The sequence below is a fragment of the Lissotriton helveticus genome, chromosome 1_1 (assembly GCF_964261635.1).
Source record: "Lissotriton helveticus chromosome 1_1, aLisHel1.1, whole genome shotgun sequence".
In the NCBI taxonomy this organism is placed as follows: domain Eukaryota; kingdom Metazoa; phylum Chordata; class Amphibia; order Caudata; family Salamandridae; genus Lissotriton; species Lissotriton helveticus.
The window spans coordinates 25,266,336-25,292,724 of record NC_136057.1 but is presented as its reverse complement, the minus strand read 5'-3'; the positions used below and the strand labels follow the sequence as shown (position 1 = coordinate 25,292,724).

Here is a 26,389-nt window from a genome sequence, read left to right as displayed (position 1 = left end):
ATCATGAAAGAGCTCTCCAACCCCAACGCCGGAAACAATGACATCACCCCGTCGCAGGACCTCTGCAACTCCCTCGCATCCTACTTCCACAACAAGATCGCGGACATACACAACAGCTTCAGCAACCAACCAACGCAAGCCACAACCGAACCACCGCCCCCCACCACCACCCTCCGCACCTGGACGCCGATCAGCACCGAAGACACCATCCGCACAATGAACTCCATCCATTCCGGATCTCCGACTGACCCCTGCCCTCACCACGTCTTCAACAAGGCCGACGCTGTCATCGCACCCCACCTGCGGGACATCATCAACACCTCCTTCGATACCGCCACCTTCCCTGAGAGCTGGAAGCACGCCGAACTCAGCGCTCTTCTCAAGAAACCCACAGCAGACCCCACCGACCTCAAGAACTACCGTCCCATCTCGCTCCTCCCGTTCCCGGCCAAAGTCATCGAGAAGACCGTCAACAAACAGCTGGCCGCCTTCCTTGAGACGAACGGATCCCTCGACCCCTCACAGTCTGGCTTCCGAGCGAACCACAGCACCGAGACCGCCCTCATCGCGGCCACCGATGACATACGAACTCTGATGGACGACGGAGAGACAGCGGCCCTCATCCTCCTGGACCTCTCCGCGGCTTTCGACACTGTCTGCCACCGCACTCTAATACAGCGCCTCGGCAACATCGGAATCCAGGACAAGGCACTGGAATGGATCGTCTCCTTTCTCGCCGGAAGAACACAAAGAGTCCGCCTACCACCGTACAAGTCAGAGGCCACCAAAGTCATCTGCGGCGTCCCTCAAGGATCCTCACTGAGCCCCACCCTCTTCAACGTCTACATGAGCCCCCTCGCGGCCATCGCACGCCAACACAACCTCAACATAATCTCCTACGCCGACGACACCCAGCTGATCCTCTCCCTGACCAACGACCCCGCCACCGCCAGAGCCAACCTGCACGAAGGGATGAGAGAGGTAGCCGAATGGATGACGACCAGCCGCCTGAAACTGAACTCGGACAAGACGGAGGTCCTCATCCTGGGCTCCGCACCCTCCGCCTGGGACGACTCCTGGTGGCCCCCCGCCCTGGGCACCGCACCCAAACCGACGGACCACGCACGCAACCTGGGCTTCATCCTGGACTCCTCCCTCTCCATGACCAGAGAAGTAAACGCCGTCTCCTCGTCTTGCTTCAACATCCTGCGCATGCTATGCAAGATCTTCCGGTGGATCCCCACCGAGACAAGGAAGACGGTCACCCAGGCCCTCGTCACCAGCCGACTGGACTACGGCAACGCCCTCTACGCCGGAACCACCGCCAAGCTCCAGAAGAGACTCCAGCGGATCCAGAACGCCTCGGCCAGACTCATCCTCGACATCCCCCGACGCAGCCACATCTCCGGACACCTGAGAGATCTACATTGGCTCCCGGTCAACAAGAGAATCACCTTCCGTCTCCTCACCCACGCACACAAAGCCCTACACAACCAAGGCCCGAGGGATGTATGACGTTACAACGCATACTTTTACGCCGCATACCATTACAACGCGGTATTTACAACGAATACCGTTACAACGCACAGCGCTTAGAGGTGCTGGATAGTGGTAAGTATAATTTTCTATTCCAACTCCAGTCCCCGTGGACACTAGGGAAGGTGTTGGATAGAAAATTAAACTTATTCCCTATCCTAGAGCGCCCCCCAGCGCAATGCGTTGTAATGGTATGCGGAGTAATGGTCGCGTTGTAGTGGTAGTGCGGAGTAAAAATTGCGTTGTAACAGGTGTATACCAGGCCCGAGCTACCTCAACAACCGGATCAACTTCTACACCCCCAAGCGCCTCCTCACATCAACCAGCCACGCCCTCGCCACCGTCCCCCGCATCCGAAGAGCGACAACAGGAGGAAGGTCCTTCTCCTACCTGGCCGCCAAGACCTGGAACTCACTCCCAACCGACCTGCGCCTGACCCAAGACCACCTCTCCTTCAGGAAGAAGCTCAAGACCTGGCTGTTCGAGCAGTAACGGCACCCCCCCCCATACCAGCGCCTTGAGACCCTACGGGTGAGTAGTGCGCTATATAAATGACCTGATTGATTGATTGATTGATGGTATATTAATTGGACAGGGAATCAGGTAATTGATAATTTGTTTGCAATACATGAAAAGGAATGACAGAAAAGTTAGAAAGAAATTGATGGACAAAAGAGATTTCCTTTTCCTTCCAATATTTGTAGTAGAAAGATTTGCCTTTGTATTTAAGAAATTTGTTGTACCATACAATAGAAGACAGAAAGCATTGCAGAGGTGTAAGGTCCTTTGTGAATGTATTATAAAGCAACGTTTGGGAGTATTTCAGAACGGGGACCTTGGCCAAAAAAGAACAATTTGACATAAAAACAATATGTTGAAAAGAAAAATCCTTTAGCAGTGAGCGTTCAAAAAGAACCCATCTGGGAACAGGGATTTCCCAAAAATAGGCTAAAGAAAAGGATTGATTAATCAAAAAAGCAGAGTGGTAAGTTTTGAAGTTAGGGAAACGAACACCACCTTCATTTATAGGGCAGATAAGCTTACTCAGAGCAATACGAGGGTGTTTATTATTCCATAGGAATTTGGTACAGTTGGAATTTATACGGGAAAAGTATACATTAGGAATTTTAATAGGGAGCATAGAAACAGTATATAACACATGGGGGGTAATCATAATTTTGATAGCATCCAATCTACCCCACCAGGAAAGGTATAAGGGGGACCAAATTTCGAGGAGGGATTGAAGTTTCTGTAAAAGTGCGTCAAAAGTAAATTTGAGTGTATCAGCTAAGGACGAAGAAAACCAAACACCCAGGTATTTAATTTTGGGGGACACCAAGTGAAATCAGTAGTATTGAACATATATTGATAACAAATAGAATTTAAGGGTAGTACTTCTGCTTTAGATAAATTAAGTTTATAACCCGAAATAGAGGAGTATAAGCGAACGTCGTTTAAAAAATGGGGGAAAGAATCGATCGGGATAGCCATATAAATCAATATGTCATCTGCATATGCAGAGATTTTAGTTTCAACAGAGGAGAGCGTAAAGCCAGTAATCTGAGAATTCGTTCTAATACGTTCTAAAAAAGGTTCAAGGCAGAGGATAAACAATAGTGGGGAAAGAGGGCAGCCTTGTCTTGTATCCCTAGACAATGAAAAAAACTTCGAGAATTGATTATTAACAAAAATACTAGCTCAGGGGAAAGAATATAAAAGTTTAACAAATGAAATAAAGGAGGGACCAAAACCAAACCATTGGAGAGTTTGAAACATAAATTGCCAGTTGATACGGTCAAAGGCCTTCTCAGCATCTAAACATAGGGCTGCAAGTCTTTACATTTTTTGCCATTAGAAATAATATTAGAAAACATACGGGCATTGTCAGAAGCCAATCTGCCTTTTACGAATCCAACTTGGTCTGTTTTAATCAAAAGGGGGATGATAGAATCAAGGCGGGATGCAAGAATTTTAGCGAACATTTTACAATCATAATTAATCAATGATTTAGGACGATAATTGTTGCAATGGGAATGGTCTTTGTCAGGTTTAGGAATAATGACAATCAATGCGTCCATAAAGGACCCAGAGGCTCTAGCCTCAGCAATAAATGAATTAAAAAGTTGTAATAATATGGGAGCAAAAATTAAGTGAAAAGTAGAGTAAAATTCAATAGGTACACCATCAGGGCCTGGTGCCTTCGATTTTTTCAGAAAGTTAATGGCCTTAAGCACTTCCTGAAGAGTAATATCTTTCTCTAGTTGATCAAATTCTTCGGGAAGCGATGGTGGTGGTGGTAGACTAGAGAAGAAAGAATGTAAGTTCTGGTCAGAGGGATGTGTGTCATCAGTGTAAAGAAATTGATAGTAATCATGAAAAACCTCAGCAATTTCTTCATCTGACGAGACTAGTTGATTGCTAGATTCATTGAGAATCGGGCCAATAGTTTTACGTTCAGATTTAATTTTTAAATAGTTTGTTAACATTTTTCCCGCTTTATTTTGTCCCCCATGGAATTTGGATTTAATCTTGAGCAGGGTATTACATGCTTCAATAGTGGCAATTTTATTAAGCTCAGTTTTTGCTACAATCAGATCTTGAAGGGCAACAGTGGATTTAGAGGTGAAGTATGTAAGTTCTAGGTCCTTAATTTACTGTAATTGTTTCTCATATTTAGATCTATTTAGTTTCTTTTTTTAGGAGACATAAGAGATAGTGAAGGCTCGAAATGCAGCCTTAAAAGCATCCCAATTTTTAGAGATAGAGGTGTCCAATGGATTGTTGAAATCAAAAAAATTAGTAACATCATATATAAAAACATTATCAGATAAGAGGAAAGTATTGAATTTCCAATGACTGAATTTAGAGAGAGGTCTAGAACAGCATAAACAGTTGCATGATCTGAAATAAAAATTGAACCGATTTCGGATTTTTGAATAGAGGGGAGGAGAGATTTACTAACCAAAATGTAATCAATCCTGGAACGGGTGTGATGCACATTTGAAAAAAAAGTATACTCAAGTGTTTCAGGATTGCATGTTTTCCAAACATCATATAACGGGCGAGAGGCAATGGCAAATTGAAATGATTTATGGAAGTTGTCAGGCTGGAATTTACAAGAAGAAATTCTATCAGAGAAAGGATCTAGCCATTGGTTAAAATCACCTGCAACTATGATATTGGGACAGTCAATGGAGGAGAGAAGAATTTTGATGTCATTCCAAAATTTTGGATCTGGTCGGACAGGGCCATAGATGTTTAATAAAACTAAGGTCTTGTTTTGAATCACAATCTTAGCCATTACCCATCGACCTTCATCATCATTTTGAGTAGAAAGTATTTGAACAGATAAGGCTTTGTGAAACAATATAGCAACACCCCCTTATTTGTTAGTAGTAGGAGAGTAGACAACCTGGCCCACCCATTGTCTTTTCAATTTAAGTGATTCGACATCTGTACAATGAGTTTCCTGAAGAAAAACAATTTGGGAATTAAGCTTAGATAAATGTGACAGTACCTTTTGACAGGATGTCCAAGACCTCGAATGTTCCACGTAAAAAAATTACACATGACGAAAGGTAGGGAAGATGAGAGACAAGTGGATTTGATACACTTCAAGGAGACAACTACAAAAAAAAACATAACAGACGTACACATTATATGTGGACAAGTCACCCAAAACGCTCATAATGTTATAATACATTAGACTCAAAGCTGTAATAGAGAACAACAAGAAATACTGAAATAAAAAAAGAGATTGGTCAGAAAAAGGGCATACAGAGGATACATGGGAAATAAGAGGAAACCAAAGAAAAAAAGAGGATGGAAGAAAAGTGGGAGTAGGAAGAGAAAAGAAAAGAGGCAGGAGAAGAAATAAGTGGACAGAACAAGGCATAAAAGCCAGGTCTGAAACGAGAGAAAGAACCAAAGCAGTAGGAGCGTAGTGACGCCAAGCAGGACACGGACGTCAGCGAGCAGCGGAAAAATAAAAGATAGAAGAGAAAAACAGAACCATAAGGGAGAAGAAAAGACACAATGTAAAATTACAACAGAGACATCTGAATTAGAAAAGGGACATATGAATTACAGAAAGAGGAGCAAACTTAGTAATGAAAAATATAAATATCAAGTATAAGTGTCCATTCCAGAGGGAGACACATTCTGTAAATATGAATGAAGCTTTTGTGGGTCATCAAAAGAGCGAGTGCGACCATTGTGTGTAATTTTACAAAAACATGGATGCAGGATGCCATATTGCATATTCAACTGTCTCATTTGAGGACGGAGATTCAAAAATTCTTTACGCCGAGCATTCGTTGCGTTAGATAGATCTTGAGAAATGAAAATATTATGGCCGGACCATATGAGACGCCTTTTTAGCTTAGCAGCCTTCAACACAGTCATTAATTCAGTGAATTCAAGAAATAGCATAATGATGCCTCGAGGCTTAGTGACGTTGGAATTGAGACGTCCTAAACGGTGAGCTCTTTGAATGTTAAGAGGATGTGACGCATGTTGGAGTTCCAAGAGCTCGGAAAGAAATTTCTGTAAAAATGATACCATGTCGGGCCCCTCAATATTTTCTGGAAGGCCATAAAGGCGTAAGTTGTTCCTACGATTACGGTTTTCAAGGTCCTCAGTATGAAGTTTTAGCTTGTGAATCTCTTGTTCCAGTAAAGGGATCTTTGAGGAAACATCCTGGATATCGCTGATACGTTGTTCCAAATTCAAAACTTTACCTCCCATGACAACCCACTTTTCTTCAATTTGTTTAAGCTTTTCATTAGTGGCAGACATAAAAGGCTGGAGACCACGCACTTCTTCCAATATGGAGTCCAGAACAGGATTCGAAGATGAGGGAATAGGAGAAGGCGGGTCATTTTTTGGTCTCTTAGATTTTGTTCCGGTTAGAGAAGACTTTGAATTGGTTGAGTCATGAGCCATTTTGAAAAACGTGAAGAAAAGCACAAAATAGGGTATGGAACTGGAGAATTGAGTCAAGAAAATTCTTCACAGAAACACTGAAACCAGAGATAAAAATACTCCTCTAAGGTTTAGAAGCGTGGATAGTCACAAACAGAAGCGTTAAAAAAGATGCAGAATATATTAATTCCATGGTATGAGGGAGATAAACAAGAGCATGGAGATAAAGAGCCATTCCTAGACAAAAAAAAGGTCAGGGTCTTCAAAGAGAAAATATTCTCCCACAGAGATAAAGATGTATATAGCTACTGTAGAGAAAGGAAAGCCATATATACAAAATTATGTTGAATCATGACAGAATTGACAAAGCTTCCAAAAAACGAGCTTTTGCACCGATACTGAAATGGCGGCCATTTATTTTGTGGAAGTAGAAGGGCAAAAGCAGCTGACAGGATACAATGCCAAAAAAGAAGAGAAACATCGCGTTTTACACCACATTAGAGGGAGTAACATGGGCAAAGTGGATACGCGATAAATTAACGAATGTGGGGGTGGTAAACCGGCAATTAGCTTCACTTCGGTGCATGAGAGGGACACGGGCTCAGCGGCACTAAATGGCGGCCGCCCACGTCCAGACGGAGAAAAGTTACCGGCAGCTGAGAAGGGTCCCAAATAAGCAGGCAAACAGCAAGCGAGGCATTCTTCATGTGCAGCCCATCTTCCGACGTCGGGAGGGCTGCAGCAGGGCTCTTGAGATGGCGTAGAGGGTTCGTAAAATGCCGTAGAGACCCGCGGCACTGCTGAGCTCAAGGAGAAGCCGCCATCACTCCTCGTCGTGCAAGCCACGCCCCCCAAGATTATAGCCTTAAACCGTGTGCACAAGAGGTGTCTGCACAGTTTCCATCCTCAACTGGTGCATCTGAAGGCGCCCTCAAAGGCGATCGTGAAGAAAAAGAAGGCACTGGCAAATACTGGGATTGCCCAGGATCACGCGGTTTGGTCAGAAAAGCACTAATCCCTCGTTTCCTGGTTTCACATCGACCAGTCTAGCCCCTCGAAGGGTGTCTCTTTCTCTCTCCCATTTTACATCAGTGCATGCCTTTCCTTCACTGCATAGCTCTTTGGGTAGTCCAACTTATCTGCCACTTTTAAAGGTTATAAAAGCAAAATGAATGCCCACTCATACTTTTGGTAGTGAAGTTTTTAGCAGTATGGATTCTTTACTTTTGAACAATGCTATAACAAAAATATTTAAAATGCTGTCTCGGCTGCCGATTGACGCATCAGCAGCCCAGATCCGAGTGTGGTGAAAGTGCTTAAAGAGAGACAACATGGTAGTGATTTTTAGGCCTGTGCTGTCTATTGCGAGACGTATTGTGTGCTTACACTGGGCTTAAAGCCAGTCCATTACTTACGGATGTACGACATTATAATGCATGCTTTTACCACGCATGCTTTTACATCGCGGGTTTTACAACGCATACCATTACAACGCATAGTGCTTTGGGGCGCTGGATAGTGAATTATTTAATTTACTATTCCAACTCCAGTCCCCGTGGATAGTAGGGAAGGTGATGGATAGTAAATTAAATATATTCCCTATCCTAGAGCGCTCCCAGCGCAATGCGTTGTAATGGTTTGCGTTATAAAAGTTGCAATGTAAAAGCATTGCGTGGTAAAAGGTGCGTTGTAAGTGATGTTTCCCATTGCTTACCATTGGTTCGTTTCACTGTCATTCTCGCGCTTATCCTTGATCACCATAATGGTCACCTGAATGCTCAGGGACACATTGTGGCCGACGCCAGCCGAAACCTGTCAGACACAGAACGTACCTATTCTCAGCTGGAGAAGGAGAGTCTGGCTGCAGTGGGGGCCTGCAATCATTTTCATGTGTTTCTATTAGGAAAACTTTTCACTATTGTTACAAAGCATAAAGCAATGCTCACTATGTTTGCAAACCCTAAAGCCGAGATGCCCCTCACATTGAGAGTTGAGCATTGCGGTGGCAAGAGTAAGACTACGCAATGGTACACAGGCCGGTCAAGACCAGAACTCTGCTGATTTCTTTTCACGAGTACCACCACATCGTCACAGTTCCACATCCAAACCGGCTGAGGAATACATTAACTTCATTGTGAGATCCAGCAGGCCAGCAGCCCTATCAATTGAACAGATTATTGCTGCTACTAATGTCAATAAAAACAGGAGTCTCCGCAAAGACATGATTTCAACTCAATCGTGGAGGAAGAATGTTCAACCTTTTGCTCATGATTTTAAATTTCAAATTTTTTTAAATGTTCCGTATGAACTTTCCATTTTCAAGGAAGGTGTTGTATAGAGAGGCTCGATAATCGTCATACCTGAGAGCCTAAGACAACAGGTCATTTAAGTAGCCTGTGAGGGACATTGTGGTATTGTAGCCACCGAACGAGCCCTAAGAGACTTAGCATGGTTCCCGGGCTTATATGAGCGAGTTGGGAGGGAAATAAAGGAGCGGCATCTTTGCAACTGCCTGGTTCCCAAAATGACGCAGCATCCATTGATAATGTCTGACCACGCTGCACATTCTAGGGAAAGAGTTACGATTGATTTCTTTGGGCCCTTAGGAAACAGACATCAACTCATGGTAGTCCTCGAGGAATGTTCACGTTTTCCTTTACGAGAGGCGATATCATCAACAACCCATGACAAAGTCATCTAGCAGCTGGATAACATCTTTCCAGCGTGGGTTATCCCCGCCAACCTTTAATCTGACAATGGTCTGCCCGTTCACTAGCAAAGAATTCAAGGAGTTTCTTGTTCGACTCATTGTCAAGCATCAAAAGAGTACACCTCATTGGCCCCAAGCCAATGGTGTTGTGGAATGATTCATGTGTACCCTCAAAAGGGTCATTCAATGAGGGTCAAAAGAGGGGATCGAGTTAAACCAGGCCCTGTGCCAAGCCCTTCGTGCCTATTGTTCACCCCTCGCTCCACAACTGGCGCAAGTCTTACCACTTTGCTATGTGAGAGAACCATCGGAACCAAACAACCACAGTGGACAGTAGACCGATCCTTGAGCGCTGATAAGGTTTGTGCCACAGACACTTCTCAAAAGTTCACACTGAAAACATATTACAATCGGCATCGACGAGCTCAGAAACCAGTCGATGAAGGTGGCTGGGTCCTGGCCAAGCAGAAATGAAAGCTGAAAACAGGCACTCCTTTTGCTGTCGATCCTCTGAGGGTTGTGATGGGTAAAGGACACATGATGACAACACATCGTCCTGGAAAGTCCATCACAAGGGAATGCTCACCCTTTTTAGCACATTCTTCATGTTTGTCAGCTTCTGCAATGAAGAATGACACGACCCCACCTGACAAGCCAGATGAAGCTCCAGGACCTGTGCCATCCATGCACAACGGCCGTGTATCTCAAACGTCTCAAAACACTCGATCTGTCCGACCAGCGCGAGCGTCTTGACTCATTGAGGAAATTTAATAGAATTGTTGTTTGTACTGTTTATTTAACTCATAGGGGGAGATGTAGTGTCGTGAGATTGTGCACTAGGACCCTTGCGGTTCTGGGAGGACTTGCTGGGAGGTGTCAAGGCGTGGTTGTTAATGGTTATGACGTAAAGAGTGTGCAATGTTCGATCGTATGCTGAGGAATAAAGACGCCTGCTACAGAGCTCTGCGTGTGGTGCATTCATTTGCATGCTCCTGGGATGGGAGGACGCTACAGTCCCCACTCCTATGGGTCTCACTTCAATTTCCCCCGCAGAATGTTTACGGAGTGAGAAATTAAAAGCCCCGCCCTCTCTCCAAGCCTTGCCCTCTTTCAGACAGTAAAAAAGATTTTTTTAGGTTGGCAGGTGTCACAACCCCGTTCAGAGGTCCACGAAGCAGGCAGGAGCTACTGGGTCCCCAACTGTGGGGATTCAGGCCTTTCGCTCCACGGGGTCCCAGGACCCGACCCATTTCTACACAGGATCACAGCTCAAAATACAGCAATAAATGATTTACCAGTCAATACTTGTGTTTATAAAAAAAAAGGAGTACGTATATACGAACAAAAAGCAAAATGCAGCATTCACACATAACAAACACAGTCCCCTGAGGTCAGGGCGCTACATACTGGCGATATGACATAGCAGCAATCGTCATGGCGGCCCCACCTGGCACCCGATCGGTGCAGCAATGTTCCAGGCTCACTTCACCAACGCCCTCCTCTGGCATACGGGGGTCACCAATTTTTCCTGCAAATGGGCCATTGGCTTGACGGATTAGTGCAGCAGCCGTTGCGGCACACCTCACTGCCCGGATCCTCATTGGACCTCGCTCCCTCCAACGCTCTCCTCTGCCTCACAGGGCACACTGGTCTTGGCAAGCAGGCGGGCACTGGTGCTCCAGGCTCCTGGGGCAGGTTGTCGCGGAGTCCCAGGGTGACGTCCGCTCAGCCAGCTGGGAGACAGGCAGGCCTTGGCGCCTAATCCTGGTCACAGGCAGAAGTCTTGCACAGCTTCTCCTCCTCTGGACTGGCTGTTTGACAGAAGACAGTTTTCAGGGCCTTAACCCCTTCGCTGCGGGGTGTTTTCCCACCGCTGTGCAGGGGGGGGGGTAGGGAGGGCGCGCGCAGTGCCGCCGTGATGGTGACGAGCTCAGCTTGTCACGGCCACACCCGTTTTTAGAACGTTCAGCACAGTGGGGAAATTAGCCCCGCGTGCTAACGTTCCAACAGCCGTGACGAGCTCGTCAGCAGCACCCATGCGGTTAAGCTCCCTGTCCATTTGCAGACACCAAATGTGGTTTAGAGGCGGGGTCTTTGAAGTGTATGTTGGGGGTCTGCTTCACTTTGAAGTGCCCGCTCTTCTGCTCTTCCTCCAGAAGGCAGCCTGGCACAGCAGGAGGGACTCTAAAACCTTACTGTGCCATTCACAGGCACACATACACCCAGTAGAAGAAAATGATTCCCTTGGAATGAACTAACAGGTAAACCTCAATCATATATCACAAATACGCAACGTTCTCACAAATGTAAGTCAACAGTAGAGAAACCTAACAAAATTATAGACTTACAATAGAACATATAAAAATATTTTAAAAGATTTTATTTATTTATTGTCAATGTAGACATTCATTGGAAACACAGATTATTAAAAACACAAATTCATAAAACACGAGTAATAGCTCCCAGTAAAAAATACTAGATATACACGTGATATCTTAAAAAATCATCATAAAAACATTAATTCGATTGAATCTATCACTGTCGAGTCATAACCACATAGGACATTCCAGACCCAATAGTTCCTCGAATTTAAAACAACGAGGGCGTCTAACATACATTCACCCAGCACATGCATATAACATACACGCAGTCAAAGTCAAGTTTATTAAAACCAAAAATGTACACATCGCAATGCAATAAATTAAAAATGTTCATAGAAAATAAAATCGCATCTCCCGCTTAGCACGATTCTGTTTCAAGCAGCTATCGCAGGATTTAATCGCCGTGGAGATATGCCTGCATAATAATGTCATATTTTGGCGATTAAATCCGGCGATACGCGGCGTTAAACAGAATCGGGCAAAGCCGGCAAGCGGGAAATGCGATATTTAGCGCGTTTCCTTGATAATATGCCCCTTAGTTCTAAACAACAGTAACGCCACATCTCCATGTGACGAGCTAAAATGTGCTTAAAATGGAAGAAGAAATTAATTTTAAAAACATTTACTCACTGGCCCGCATACTTGAACAACTGCAATGAACATTTTATCTAACAATAACCCGTCCAATAATCCAGATAAGTAAGGTAAACAGGACGGCGCCAGGTGTGTAAGTGCAAGGGTCACACGAGATAAACAAGGAAAGGGTGAGACTCGTTCTGCGCAGCAACGTCACCCCGTATTCTCTCATTCCACATTATTGCCAATTATCTGTCATTGTCTCTTCCAAACCAAATACAACTTTCTAAAACAGGAAGAAGAGACATCAAGCCAAATAAACACACTGCTCACCCCCCCCCCCACACACACACAGGTAGACTTAAGACAGACTTAAGTTAGGATTTTGTCTTAAGTTTGTCTGAAGACAAACTTAAGACAAAATCCTAACTTCTGTGAATACCAAAAGTAGTAAGTTAAGGATTTTGTCTTAAGTTAGTTCTGTTAATCGGCCCCACACACACTAAACCATATGCAATGAACATTTTATCTGACAGCGAGCTGTCCACTTTCCAGTTGGGGCAAAGTTCGCTCAAAGTGCGAAAGATATTGATAAGAATCGACCAATCAGGATAATATTAAGATGCTCTCTTGGACCTTGTTGTGCTGCGTCATGGCCTGAAATGACACTTCCCTTTTATCGAGTATAAAGTGCTATTGTAACTGTGCAAAGCGGCTGGAAGAGTGCAACGGGGGACATTGGTAAACACGGAACGGCATGAGTGTGGAACTAATAATCGTATTTCTTTATCACTGCGGCGTGGAAACCTTTGCCTGATAACAGCCTCTCAGCTTGTATAATCAATTTTATGAGGGTTTTAAACAGAGGAGTGAGGCGTGGCGGCAGCTTATGATGCTCTTCTGATTACAAACATTGCACAAGAGAGTCTTACGTTCAGTCAACAGCTCGGGTGAGTTGATGCCACATGAGCCAGGCACCGTGTGTCGACGCAGAGCCTTACTTCAGAACACAGGCTTCCTTGACCACAATGGAGGCCAATCGATAGTCTGACACAGGCCGAAACGCACGTGCAGCAGTTCGCTTTTATAAAAGAATCCCAGTAAAGCTGATAAGTACGTTGCGGGCAGGGTTGTTTATAAGAGCCAATTACTGTCCACGCGTGGCTTCTTTAGCTAAAGTCTCTCGTGTCCAGGGCACAAGTCCTAAACAAGCATTTACAATGCAACGGTCTCGCCTTTGCAAAAGTTAGAGCTATTGGCATTGTAAATGACACATTTTTTATTTATGTGTTGGTTTTGAAAACAGATAAGTAAATGGCATTTTCATTTACAATGCCAATAGCTTAATCTCTCGCAAATGTGAGACCTATTGCATTTGCACCCACACGCACACACAGAGAGCCACACACACACAGAGATGTGGTGGTGGTGGATGTGGTGGTGGATGTGGTGGATGTGGTGTTGGATGTGGTGGATGTGGTGGTGGATGTAGTGGTGGTGGATGTAGTGGTGGTGGATGTGGTGGTGGTGGATGTGGTGGTGGATGTGGTGGTGGATGTGGTGGTGGTGGATGTGGTGGTGGATGTGGTGCTGTTGGATGTGGTGCTGGTGGATGTGGTGGTGGTGGATGTGGTGGATGTTTTGGTGGTGGATGTGGTGGTGGTAGATGTGGTGGTGGTGGATGTGGTGGTGGGTGTGGTGGTGATGGTGGATGCGGTGGTGGATGTGGTGGTGGTGGTGGGGGAGGTGGTGGATGTGGTGGACATGGTGGCTCAAACAGCTCTCACAGTCCACACAGCTCAAACAGCTCTCATTCCCCAAACGGCTCTCACAACTCAAATTTCTTACACAGCGTACACAACTGTCACAGCATACACAGCTCTCACAGCTCAAATAGCTCTTACAGCTCTAACAGCCCACACAGCTCACATAACCCACACAGCTCTCACAACTCAAACAGCTGTCACAGCTCAAACAGCTCTCACAGTCCACACAGCGCTTACAGACCACACAGCCCACACAGCTCTCACAGCCCACACAGCTCTCATTCCTCACACAACTCTCACAGCTCCTCTCACAGCGCAGTCTTGAAAGTAATGCAAGATCAAAGACAATTATAATGATTTATATACCACTTGACAATACTTGTAATGACGGTAAACACCAGGTGTTAATTTTTACCAATTTATAGTACACTAGTTACCGAACGCAGAATGATGAAAGGCTGAGTCTAGCTTTCTAGGAATCAAAGTAGTGGCCCCTAATCGCAGCATTTGTTCCCAGCCAGCGTTCAACTTGCTGAGCCGTCTTGCCAGCTAGACAGCGTCTTATGCTGTTTCTTTAAATCAGGGGTAGTGACGTCCAGCGGTGATTAACTATCAACTGTCTCCCATTAACAAGGGATAAAATCAAACATAGATAAATACACAGTGCGCTGTGGGTCGGTCCTGGGTTAGGGTCAGTGGTGGTGAAATGTGTGTTTTTGATGCGTTTTCTTGAGTGCTTAAGAGACGGGTGCTGTCTCCCCAGGGTGAATACCCAGTTTGTACAGGGGCCCCTTTGATTTTATCATCGACAATTTGAGATAAGAAAAGCCGTCTGAACCCAAGTGCAAGACTGTTTTAAAAAGTGATTGATACCTGCTGTGAAACACATTGTAATGGAGTTGCATTTTGAAAGTAAATAATGCTTACATTAACCCTGGAGCTAAGCTAATTATTAAATAAACAATCTTTGCCGAGTATGTGCGAGGAGGAGCACCTTAACAGAAAATAAATGCGTGACAGTACCGAGTCAAGTTAAAATAAAGAAATAAAAGCGAGTGCAAGTGAACACTAAAGAACAAATAAAGCCTGCTGTGAACCAAAGTGCAGGAGAGAGAGCTTCAGCGCGTGCAGCAAAGCGCGAAGCCAGTAATTGAAAATAAACATTGCCAGCATTTGTATCTCAGCGTGTGTAACTGAGTAAAAGGCGAGTGAATCCCAATTGGAAAATAAACAGAGATTCAGTGCGTGCAGCCATGCGCGAAGCCAGAAATTGAAAGTAAACATTACCAGCACATGTGCCTCAGCGCATGTATCTGAATAAAAGCCGAGTGAGCTCTTAATTGAAAGTGTCCAATGGATTTCTTTACAGTTCGAAGACATCGCTGGTCCGCGGGGCGCCGATCAGGGAGATCTCGGACTGCGGCAGGCTCCGTCTGAGGGAGGGGGAGGAACCGTGAGCGGGGTGACACCGGTATCCATATCGCCGGTTGTGTGCTCACGCTGCCTGCACGCGCCAGTCAGCCTTCTGATTGGTTAATAAGGAACACCAATCAGAGGGCCGACTGGCACGTGCAGGCAGCGTGATAAGGGACGTGCTCTCTCCCGATGACGTCAGGGAGAGAAAGAAGAGCAAAAACACACCCCTCTGCACCAAAAAGACGGGGCTTAAATGGAAGGACGCCCCTCTCCTCCAATGGCTGGCCAGCATTTACGAGGCGAGCCAATGGAGAAGAGGGGCGGTTTAAGCCCCCAACACTGTAAACATTAAATCTCGGCTGCGCGAACACTGCTGCGCAGTGTAACGCTAAGCCGAGACCTAAAAAAGAAGTGGGGGGACTCTCCAAGTTAGGTGGTGTGACAGGAAGTGACATCACGACAGGAAGTGACATCACAACAGGAAGTGACCTCGAAACAGGACGTGACATCACGTGTGCAGCAGATCAACAATTTGCACGTATTGCAAGATTTAACAATTGAAGCTTCTCAGTACTTAAGCCTGTGACTTAAGGTCCCTGTATAGAGGAATTAACAGCACAAATGTGGATGGCGTTTGGTGTACAACTACATTAGTAAAGATATTAAGTGCTGTAAGCGAGGCATACTAAAACATGTTATGTTATGTTATGTTATTGGCAATTTATAAAGCGCGCGTACGCCCGAGGGCTTCTTGGCGCTGGTAAGATAAAAAACATAACAGGAGGAGAGTCTGGCGGAGGAGTTATTTCGGGTAAGCTTGTATGAAAAGATGTGTTTTAAAAGCCTTTCTGAAGGCAAGAAGGTCTCTACTCTGTCTGAGGGCAAGAGGTAAGGAGTTCCATAGGGTGGCTGCAAGGAAGTGAAAACAGCTGCCGCCTTGTCGTTTTTTCTTGAAACGAGGAACTTCTAGAAGATCTTTGTGGGCAGATCTTAGGTTCCGTGGGGGGACGTATCTACCGATCAGCTGTCTGATAAATAGAGGTCCTTTGCCTTGCAGAGCCTTAAAGATAATGCATCCGGCTTTAAATTCGGTTCTTTGAGCCACGGGGAGCCAGTGCAAACTCTCGAGGCCTGGTTTGATAGGTTCCCATTTGGGTACTTTGCAGATCAGCCTGGCGGCCTGATTCTGCAGGTACTGAAGTCTCTTGAGTTGTCCTGCGGGTAGGCCTAGGAATAAACTGTTGGAAAAGTCAATATGGGAGAGTACCAGGGCCATGACCACCTGGATTAAGGCGGAGGGAGTAAGGAAATGGGCGATTTTCCTGATTTTCCTTAATTGGAAAAATCCAGAGGAGACCACGGTGCCAATTTGGGATTTTAGCGAGAGGTCCTCGTTGATGGTTATCCCTAGGCTTTTCACAGTGGAAGATTTTTTAGGGGGGAGGCCCATGTCCGATGGCCAGAAGTTAGGGCTCCAACTAATTTCGCTCTTGCCGGGCAGGATCAACTCAGTTTTCCCTGGGTTTAGTCTGAGGTGGTTTGAGGACATCCAGCTCTGAATTAGGGTCATGGTGGCCTGGAAGTCCTCCACCGCGTCAGGAGAGTTGAGGACAAAGACAAGCTGTAAGTCATCTGCATAGTTGTATGCAGTGACTTTATGCTTACTTAGGGCAAAGAGGAGGGGCCGCATGTATAGGTTGAACAACAAGGGGGATAGTGAGGAGCCCTGGGGCACCCCACAGAAAGACTTGACCTTGGCGGCAGAAAAGGAGCCTAAGCGAACCGATTGGGTACGTTCGGAGATGAACGATTTTAACCAGGCTAAGGCAGAGTCTCTGAGGCCCGCCTGTTCGACACGGTTGACCAGAATGGAATAGTCAACCGTGTCGAATGCCGCGGATAAGTCGAGGAGTACTAAGGCTTGATGAAGGTTGTTATCGGCGTTGGACCTCAGGGTGTTTTGGACTGCTAATATTACCGCTTCAGTGGAGTGACCAGGTCGGAAGCCCGCCTGGTTGGGTTGGAGGTATTCTGTTTCCTCCACGAAGTTAGAGAGGCAGTTGGTGACATGTGCCTCCAGCATTTTCGACAGAAAAGGCAGCAGTGATATGGGCCGGTAGTTCGCAAGGTCGAGCGGGTCGATGCCGGGCTTCTTGGTAAGGGGAATCAGTAAGGCCTGTTTGAAGCTGCTAGGTACTGTCCCTGACATAAGAGAGTCGTTGAGTAAGGATAGCATGCTGTCGGGCATAGCTCGACCAATTTCTTTCATGATATGGGGCGGGCAGATGTCCATAGGGGATCCTGATTTGACTCTAGACAATAAGGTTAAGAAGGTTTTCGAGTCGATAAGGGGGTAGGAATGTAGAGTTGAGAGATTGAAATAGATGTCGTCCACTGGGGCGGGTGATGGAGATGTGAAGATGTTTTGCTTGATCGTTAAGATTTTGTCACGGAAGAAGTCATTCAGGGAATTGCATAGTGCTTGTGAGGGAACTACCGGGGGGGAAGTTCTGTCGTCGTTGCAAAGGTCGTTCACAATCCTGAAGATTTCTTTAGATTTGTTGGTGGAGTTAAGGACTTTAGATGAATAGTAGGTTGTTTTCAGGTTCTGTAGGGTTTTTTGATATGTCTTCCTGGCTGAGCAATATGCGGCTTTGGCCAGTGGGCAGTACTGGGAACGCCAGGTTCTTTCCTTTTGCCTCACTTCAAGTTTCAGTGTTTTTAGTTCGGGTGTAAACCATTTGTGTGCGTCCGGGCTCCTTGAGCAGCTAAGATGCGTAAGGGGAGCATAGATGTTAATCGCTTCGGTGAGCCAATCGTTGAGCCGGCTGTCGGCCTCGTCCACATTGTTGCTATCGAGAGGGGGGGAGTTACCCAAGAAATTTAGGAAGGCTGGCATGTCTATGGAGGACCATTTCCTAACATGGCACCATGAACAAAAGCAAATGGCTGCCAAGTTTTCAGGGTGCTCGGTAAAATAAGTGGGGGGACGCCGTCCACCCGTGCGGTACCCCTGACTCGTGCCCAGTCCGTTATACTTGGGCGGGTGGCACCTCCCGCAGTGGCTGGATTATGGCAGATGATGTACTGGGCAGGCAGAGCCCACTCAAGGAGCGGCCATCTTGCAGCTCGGCAACAAGTTAGCATCTAAGAAAACTATAAGGGAACAAAGTAGCCCAGTAATATTAAAAAAAATCAATGCAGCTGTGCTAGACATGTGCTCGCCACTATGTCTGCATAACGTGCGAAATGGGTGACAACATTATCTAAATGTTAAGCAACTTTGTTATAACAGTTACCTCAGTTGGCAGTTTGTTTTTTAAGGCTGCTGAATTGTTCCAGAGCAAACGTGAGCTGCTTGTGATGATGGAAAGTTCCCACACATGAGCTAATCAGACCTGGACCAGTGCACAGAACCTCCTCTCGCTTTGCTGCTTGAGCTGTCCCATCACCCCCTCCCTCATCGCTGCTTGCCCTCTTCTTGCTCGCTCCTTTTGTGAACATCAAGCCACATCTGCACAAGCACTAGTGCTTTCAGTAATTCCAAATGCAGAGAACATGAAATTTGTGGAGAAGCGTGGCTCAATGGTTAGAGCGGCAGACCCTGATGCAGAGGTCTAGCCCTGGACCAGGGTTCAATTCCCGCCTCGACGGGTCTTGGGCTCAATTTCCTCGGACCTGATAATTCTTGCCTCGGTGCCTATTCTAACCATGGGTCTCACTCTGTGACTCTGGGCAATAGCTTGCTTAATCTCCACAACGGCCCCAACAACGCTGGGATGCCTGGCCTCCACCTTGGGGGTGCCAAGGAGTGGACACCTCACAGGGAAAAGCCAGGAAGGGTTCCACAGCGGTATGAATACAGCGCTACAAGACCTCTGGGTAGAAGTGTGCTATATGAATACAAATACATTTAAGAAAACTAAAAGGGGAACAAAGTATCCAAGTATTATTAATAAATCGATGCAGCTGTGCTAGTCATGTGCTCACCACTATGTCCGCATAAAGTCAGAAAGCTGTGACAACACTATCTAAGTGTTGCGCAACTTTGTTACACCTCAGTTGGCAGTTTGTTCTTTTAGGCTGTTTGTTCCAGAGCAAACGTGAGCTGGTTGTGATGTTGAAAAGCTCCCACACATGAACTAGTCTGACCTATAGCAGTGCGCGGAGATATGACGCTGGTTCGGTGCATACACACGATCCCCACAATGATGCTAGGACAATTTTTAGAGGAGGGTGCTGCTGCCAAAGACTACTACACTGAAAAAACGTAAGAATCATGAAACAAATCCGGACAATTAAAAAATTACGTGCCTCTTTATTGTTCATTCTACAGCGAAACTTTTAAGCTTTACGGAGGTGTTTCGAACGCCGTTGCTGCTGTGAGCTTCTTGTGTATAAGCAGTTAATGTCACGTGTAAAGCGTTTTGGCACCAGCCGGAAAAGTGACATCACAGAAAAACAACGTAAAACAAATAAATAAATATTATAATTGCCTTTATATAGCGCTCACTACCCCTGACGAGTGATGAAACGCTTTTGGCAAGTAACACTCTACTATCCACTCTAAGCCTTAACTAAAGAGGAAACCCTGTGCATTCATAAAAGGTACGAAAGGAGTGATAAAAACCCATGTATGTCAGAAAAACCAGGGCACCATTCTAATCCCACTAAATAGGAACGTACAAAGCATGAATTTATTCTCCAGTCCGTTGAGCCCAATGGGCATATACTTAAGCAGAGAGCCATTCTGTGCGAACACTTGGCTTAGCTGACCAAATTCTGGCCACAACTGGTTCAGGGCAGCATTTTGTAGTAGACCGAAAAGAATGCAAAATGCCTTGAGTTGGTGACATGCCTCATCATTGGACCCCACCAGGAGAGGCCGCATGCCGCCCTGCTGTGCTGCAACGCCAGAATTACTGCAGAGCTGGTTTTTGTGTGGACCACACACCAGTGGATATAGCCGAACAATTTATTCAGTTATATATCCCATATTTCGTTTTTAACTATGTCAGATTGGCTAACTAATACATTTTCCTTTTTGGACACAATCTAGACATTTCTAATCCACTATCACCTACCACCAATCACACAAAAACCAGCTCCACAGTAATTCTGGCATTGCAGCACACCAAGGCGGCATTCGGTCTCTCCTGGTGAGGTCCAATGATGAGGCGTGTCACCAACTAGGTTGGTGAGTGAGGAGTTTTTAACCCCTTCCATGTTGATGACGGCCCCCGTCCATCATGCAACACGGTGGGCGTGTGCTGATGATGGCTGGGGTCCGTCATAATCCCGCCCACTCTTTAAAACTGCCGCACAGCGCGAAAATTTGCGCCTCGTGCAAGGGGTTAAAGAGCCAGGTTGGATTCTACACACTTGCTCTTCATTATAATGAGGCACACTCTTTTGTTGTTAAAAAGATTGTTTCAGAGCCTCTGAAGCCCAATGCTTGTCAAGGTCATCAGGACTACATCATCAGCGTACTGTAATGACGTCACTTGACACTGTCCACACCTTGGTGGATGAGATTTAGCTACATCAGGAATGCATTTAAGTCCGAAAAAAACAATTTGAAAAGCATTGGGGCCAAAACGCACCCTTATGTCAGGCCCCTTTTGACTTCTATTTTGCCCAAGAAGTCATTGTTAGAGCAGAGTTTGACCATTGCCCATTTATTTGAGCACAAACGTGGGATGGCATTTAAAAGTTGTGAGAGTATGTTCCAACCGGCCAGCTTCCTCCATAAGAGTTTACGATTGACCTGATCAAACGCTTTGGAGAAGTCCACAAAGCGGGAATATAAAAGCTGTTTTCCAGTGATGATATATTTCTCAGCAATCATCGACAGCAATACTAAGTTATCAGTGATACTAGATTTGGCTCTAAACCCAGTTTGATTGAAAGGGATCAGTTTTCCTCTTTCCGCCCAGGCTTCCAGCTCTGCCAGTCGTAAGCTAGCAAAGATTTCTGAGTTTTCGTCCATAAGTGCATCGCACGGGAGCTGTCAGGGGGCACCCATACTGGCCATTCTTATATATAGGTTGGAAAATAGAGCGACGCCATTGTTCTGGAACTACCTTCTCTGTTAGACCGAAATTGAATAAGGAATTAAGACGTGCACACGAGAAATCAAGCTTGCTTATAGATAGCTGCAGGAAGACCCCTTGAGACGAGTGCGATATTTCCTCTACATTTATTGACTGGTTCTTGGATTTTACTCACAGAGAAGGATAGGGACATTGTTGCCTATAGACGCAGTTGGGTCTGTATCCAGTTGGTTGATTAACGACCAAGGGATTTACCATGATTGCTTGTGCAAGCTTGCACGATGTCAGTCCACTCCTGTTCGGTTTGGTATCTTTTGGCTGACCAGACTGCTTTTTCGTATGCTTGATCAATCAATCAATCAGCATTTGTATAGAGCAGCACCCCGTATGGGAACGTGGGTGCTCTAGATGCGATGGCTCCATAGAAGAGCCAGGCCAGAAACGAGCAGAAAGAGGAGAAGTAAAGGTCATTAACGAGCAGAAAGAGGAAAAAATAACAGGCAAAACCGAGGAGAAAGAGGAAAAAATAACGGGCAGAAATGAATAGAAAGAGGAGAAATAAAGGTCTGAAACGAGCAGATAGAGGAGAAATAAAGGTCATTAACGAGCAGAAAGAGGAAAAAATAACAGGCAAAACCGAGGAGAAAGAGGAAAAAATAACGGGCAGAAACGAGCAGAAAGAGGAAAATAAAGGTCAGAAATGAACAGAAAGAGGAGAAATAAAGGTCATTAATGAGCAGAAAGAGGTTAAAATAATGGGGAGAAACGAGGAGAAAGAGGAAAAATAAAGGTCAGAATTGAGCAGAAAGAGGAGAAATAAAGGTCAGAAATGAACAGAAAGAGGAGAAATAAAGGTCATTAACGAGCAGAAAGAGGAAAAATAACAGGCAGAAACGGGGAGAAAGAGGAAAAATAAAGGTCAGAAACAAGCAGAAAGAGGAGAAATAAAGGTCATTAACGAGCAGAAAGAGGAAAAATAAAGGTCAGAAATGAGCATAAAGAGGAGAAAGAAAGGTCATTAACGAGCAGAAAGAGGAAAAAATAACAGGCAAAACCGAGGAGAAAGAGGAAAAAATAACGGGCAGAAATGAATAGAAAGAGGAGAAATAAAGGTCTGAAACGAGCAGATAGAGGAGAAATAAAGGTCATTAACGAGCAGAAAGAGGAAAAAATAACAGGCAAAACCGAGGAGAAAGAGGAAAAAATAACGGGCAGAAACGAGCAGAAAGAGGAAAATAAAGGTCAGAAATGAGCAGAAAGAGGAAAAATGAAAGTCAGAAACGAGCAGAAAGAGTTAAAAATAACGGGCAGAAACGAGGAGAAAGAGGAAAAATAAAGGTCAGAAATGAGCAGAAAGAGGAAAAATGAAAGTCAGAAACGAGCAGAAAGAGTTAAAAATAACGGGCAGAAACGAGGAGAAAGAGGAAAAATAAAGGTCAGAAATGAGCAGAAAGAGGAAAAATGAAAGTCAGAAACGAGCAGAAAGAGTTAAAAATAACGGGCAGAAACGAGGAGAAAGAGGAAAAATAAAGGTCAGAAACGAGCAGAAAGAGAAGAAATAAAGGTCATTAACGAGCAGAAAGAGGTAAAAATAACAGGCAGAAACGAGGAGAAAGAGGAAAAATAAAGGTCAGAAATGAGCAGAAAGAGGAAAAATGAAAGTCAGAAACGAGCAGAAAGAGTTAAAAATAACGGGCAGAAACGAGGAGAAAGAGGAAAAATAAAGGTCAGAAATGAGCAGAAAGAGGAAAAATGAAAGTCAGAAACGAGCAGAAAGAGTTAAAAATAACGGGCAGAAACGAGGAGAAAGAGGAAAAATAAAGGTCAGAAACGAGCAGAAAGAGAAGAAATAAAGGTCATTAACGAGCAGAAAGAGGTAAAAATAATGGGCAGAAACGAGGAGAAAGAGGAAAAATAAAGGGCAGAAAGAGGAGAAATAAAGGTCATTAACGAGCAGAAAGAGGTAAAAATAACGGGCAGAAACGAGGAGAAAGAGGAAAAATAAAGGTCAGGAATGAGCAGAAAGAGGAGAAATAAAGGTCATTAACGAGCAGAAAGAGGAAAAAATAACGGGCAGAAACGAGGAGAAAGAGGAAAAATAAAGGTCAGAAATGAGCAGAAAGAGGAAAAATGAAAGTCAGAAACGAGCAGAAAGAGTTAAAAATAACGGGCAGAAACGAGGAGAAAGAGGAAAAATAAAGGTCAGAAACGAGCAGAAAGAGAAGAAATAAAGGTCATTAACGAGCAGAAAGAGGTAAAAATAATGGGCAGAAACGAGGAGAAAGAGGAAAAATAAAGGGCAGAAAGAGGAGAAATAAAGGTCATTAACGAGCAGAAAGAGGTAAAAATAACGGGCAGAAACGAGGAGAAAGAGGAAAAATAAAGGTCAGGAATGAGCAGAAAGAGGAGAAATAAAGGTCATTAACGAGCAGAAAGAGGAAAAAATAACGGGCAGAAACGAGGAGAAAGAGGAAAAATAAAGGTCAGAAATGAGCAGAAGAGGAAAAATAAAGGTCAGAAACGAGTAGAAAGAGGTAAAAATAACGGGCAGAAACGAGGAGAAAGAGGAAAAATAATGGTCAGAAATGAGCAGAAAGAGGAGAAATAAAAGTAATTAACGAGCAGAAAGAGGAAAAAATAACGGGCAGAAACGAGGAGAAAGAGGAAAAATAAAGGTCAGAAATGAGCAGAAAGAGGAGAAATAAAAGTAATTAACGAGCAGAAAGAGGAAAAAATAACAGGCAGAAACAAGGAGGAAGAGGAAAAATAAAGGTCAGAAATGAGCAGAAAGAGAAAATAAAGGTCAGAAAGAGGCAAAATAACAGGAAGAACAAGGAGAGAAGCAAAAATAGAGGGCAGAAAAAGAGTAGAAAGAAGGCAAAAACGAGCAGAAAAGGCACAGCCTAAGGCAGCAGAGAGTAGCAGACTGCAGGCAAGCTGGACAGGAACACTGCAGGGGCTGGCACGAGGACCTGCCTTTGCATACCTCGCAGAATGTTTCACGCTGAAATGCGGGATCATGGTGAGCATTGATGGTCCTCATTTCAACTGTCAAAGCTCATCGTTGGAGCATTAATGTTTTCAAAAAACATTTCCTGCTGTTCCTCCACAGACACCTCTGAAGGGACCGTAGAATACATTTTGAGAGATGGTTTTGAGTTGACCTTGAGTCGTTGGCCATGCCCCAGTTGGATCTTCATGGGACAGTTCAATGTGTGCTAGCTCGATTCCCCTCCTCACTAAAGACCGATGCAGGGGTATTCCATCCGACCCTTTGCCAATGGCAGCCTGCATCCTGGGTGGCAGTAACATCGTAGGCGCATGGTGGCTTATTGGATCCTGATGATCTGGGGTGAGAGGCCACTGTCGCATCTTGCGTTTATGTTGAAACTCACAATTTTGTGGACGAGGGAGAGCGTGACGTGAGTATGCTCCAAGACCGATTCAGCCTTGCAAGATTGCTTTGGGCTGTCATCGGATGTTCCCCTGGCAGCGCCCGTTGAGTGCCCAGTATCCGCGGGCTTCTAAAGTGTGAAAGAGGTCATGGTTTATTTTATTAATGCCGCTGTATTTTGAGGTTTGTATCGGAATGCTTGATCGCAGATCCGTGCTTGTTAAGTTACCACTTCTCCAAGGTGATTTGCCAAATTGAGATGGAAATTGCCTGTAAGCATTCGTGGGATACCACTGTTGGCTCTTTCTAATACCACAAGGATGCTTTCAATCTTTTTAGGTCTCGCGCCTAGCGTTGCAGTGCGCAGCATTGCTCTCGCAGCGTGAGACCTCTTGGAAGGGCTTCAGAAAGCTAACCACACGCTTGTGCGTGTGGGAGATGAAGTCAGGGGAGACTGTAGACTTAAATTGTAACAGACTCAAACAGATAAAATGCAACTCTTTAATCAGAGATGTTCTATTTTCATCTAATTGAAAAATACTCTCCTTATCAAGAGTTGCATTCATATACATTTTCAATTCCACCTTGACTTGGAGGAGGAGAGCCAGCACGCCGGCCTCTTGACCCTTTCACTGGAGGCGCTATGCACAACATTTGACCCTGATAGCAGGAAAATGTACACACATTTTATGCAGTACATCACAGAAAGTCACCCCCCCCATTACCCCCCCCCCCATTTTTTAGCAAATAGCACAATTCTACAGTATTGCAGTGTGCTTGGCTGCAGAATTAGCAGAGAAAGTTAAGTATACCTCTTGCAACTCATGTACCAATAACTAATTTGGACTTGCTGGCAGGTAAAGTGCAAATGTCATGACAAGCTTGGCCCCTTCTTGATTCCTTAAACAGCTAGCCTCCTTCACGTGAAACGCTGTCCGGAGTAGAAAGTTTTGCTTCTCTAACATGGGCTGATTCTTTTCAGGCCTTATCAAGTCTTGGCTTCCTTCCCAGCAGAACTTGGACATTTTTAATGTGTAGGTAGAACTGGGGAACAGGCAGGGCTCGAGTCGGGGTACCACACGGGTGGACGGCGTCCCCCCACTTATTTTACCGGGGGGACGCCGTCCCCCCTGCCAAACAGCTGGACTTCACTCTTTGGCCTCTCTGAAACAAGGAGCTCAGCACCTTTCGTGACGTCACTTCCTGTCGTGACGTCACTTCCGGTGACAGCGTCCCCCCACTTCGGCTCAACATTGTGTGAATTGGGCAAATCGCTATCTGGTGAATAAACTGAAATTGTCTGGAGGCTCAAGACTGTCTCGGAATGCGGAAAAGTTCCGTCTTGAGCCCCCCTCCTTCAAAAGGGAAAAGTTGATGGCGCAATCGTTCTCGGGTAATGCGGTGAGAATCTGGAACTCGCTTCCTCCTTCGCTCCGTGCCGTCACTTCCATCCAGATCTTCAAAGCGGACCTCAAATCTCTTCTATTCCAAAGACACTTTCAGAACTAATTCCCTCCTGCTAAGGCCCCGCCAGGAAGTTCTTTAGTCATTGTAAATTTGTCACATATATTTATATTTTTGTTTGTACATCCTGTTCTTGCTGCGCTTGATTTTGTGTTCCGTTTGCCTGCATT

At 45.2% G+C, this 26,389-nt stretch overlaps 1 protein-coding gene across 2 annotated transcripts in view; it reads right to left on the bottom strand.

Annotated features, from left to right (window-relative positions):
• SLC43A3 (solute carrier family 43 member 3) overlaps positions 1–26,389 on the bottom strand; it is a 419,431-nt gene that overhangs the window by 221,428 nt on the left and 171,614 nt on the right. Inside the window, exon 4 of one of the 2 annotated variants that reach the window (XM_078674237.1) lies at positions 5,054–5,162. The exons of the other annotated variant lie outside the window; for it this stretch is intronic. The gene's annotated coding sequence lies outside the window, so the exon portion shown is untranslated. The remainder of the gene's footprint in view (positions 1–5,053; positions 5,163–26,389) is intronic. 2 annotated transcript variants of the gene reach the window in all.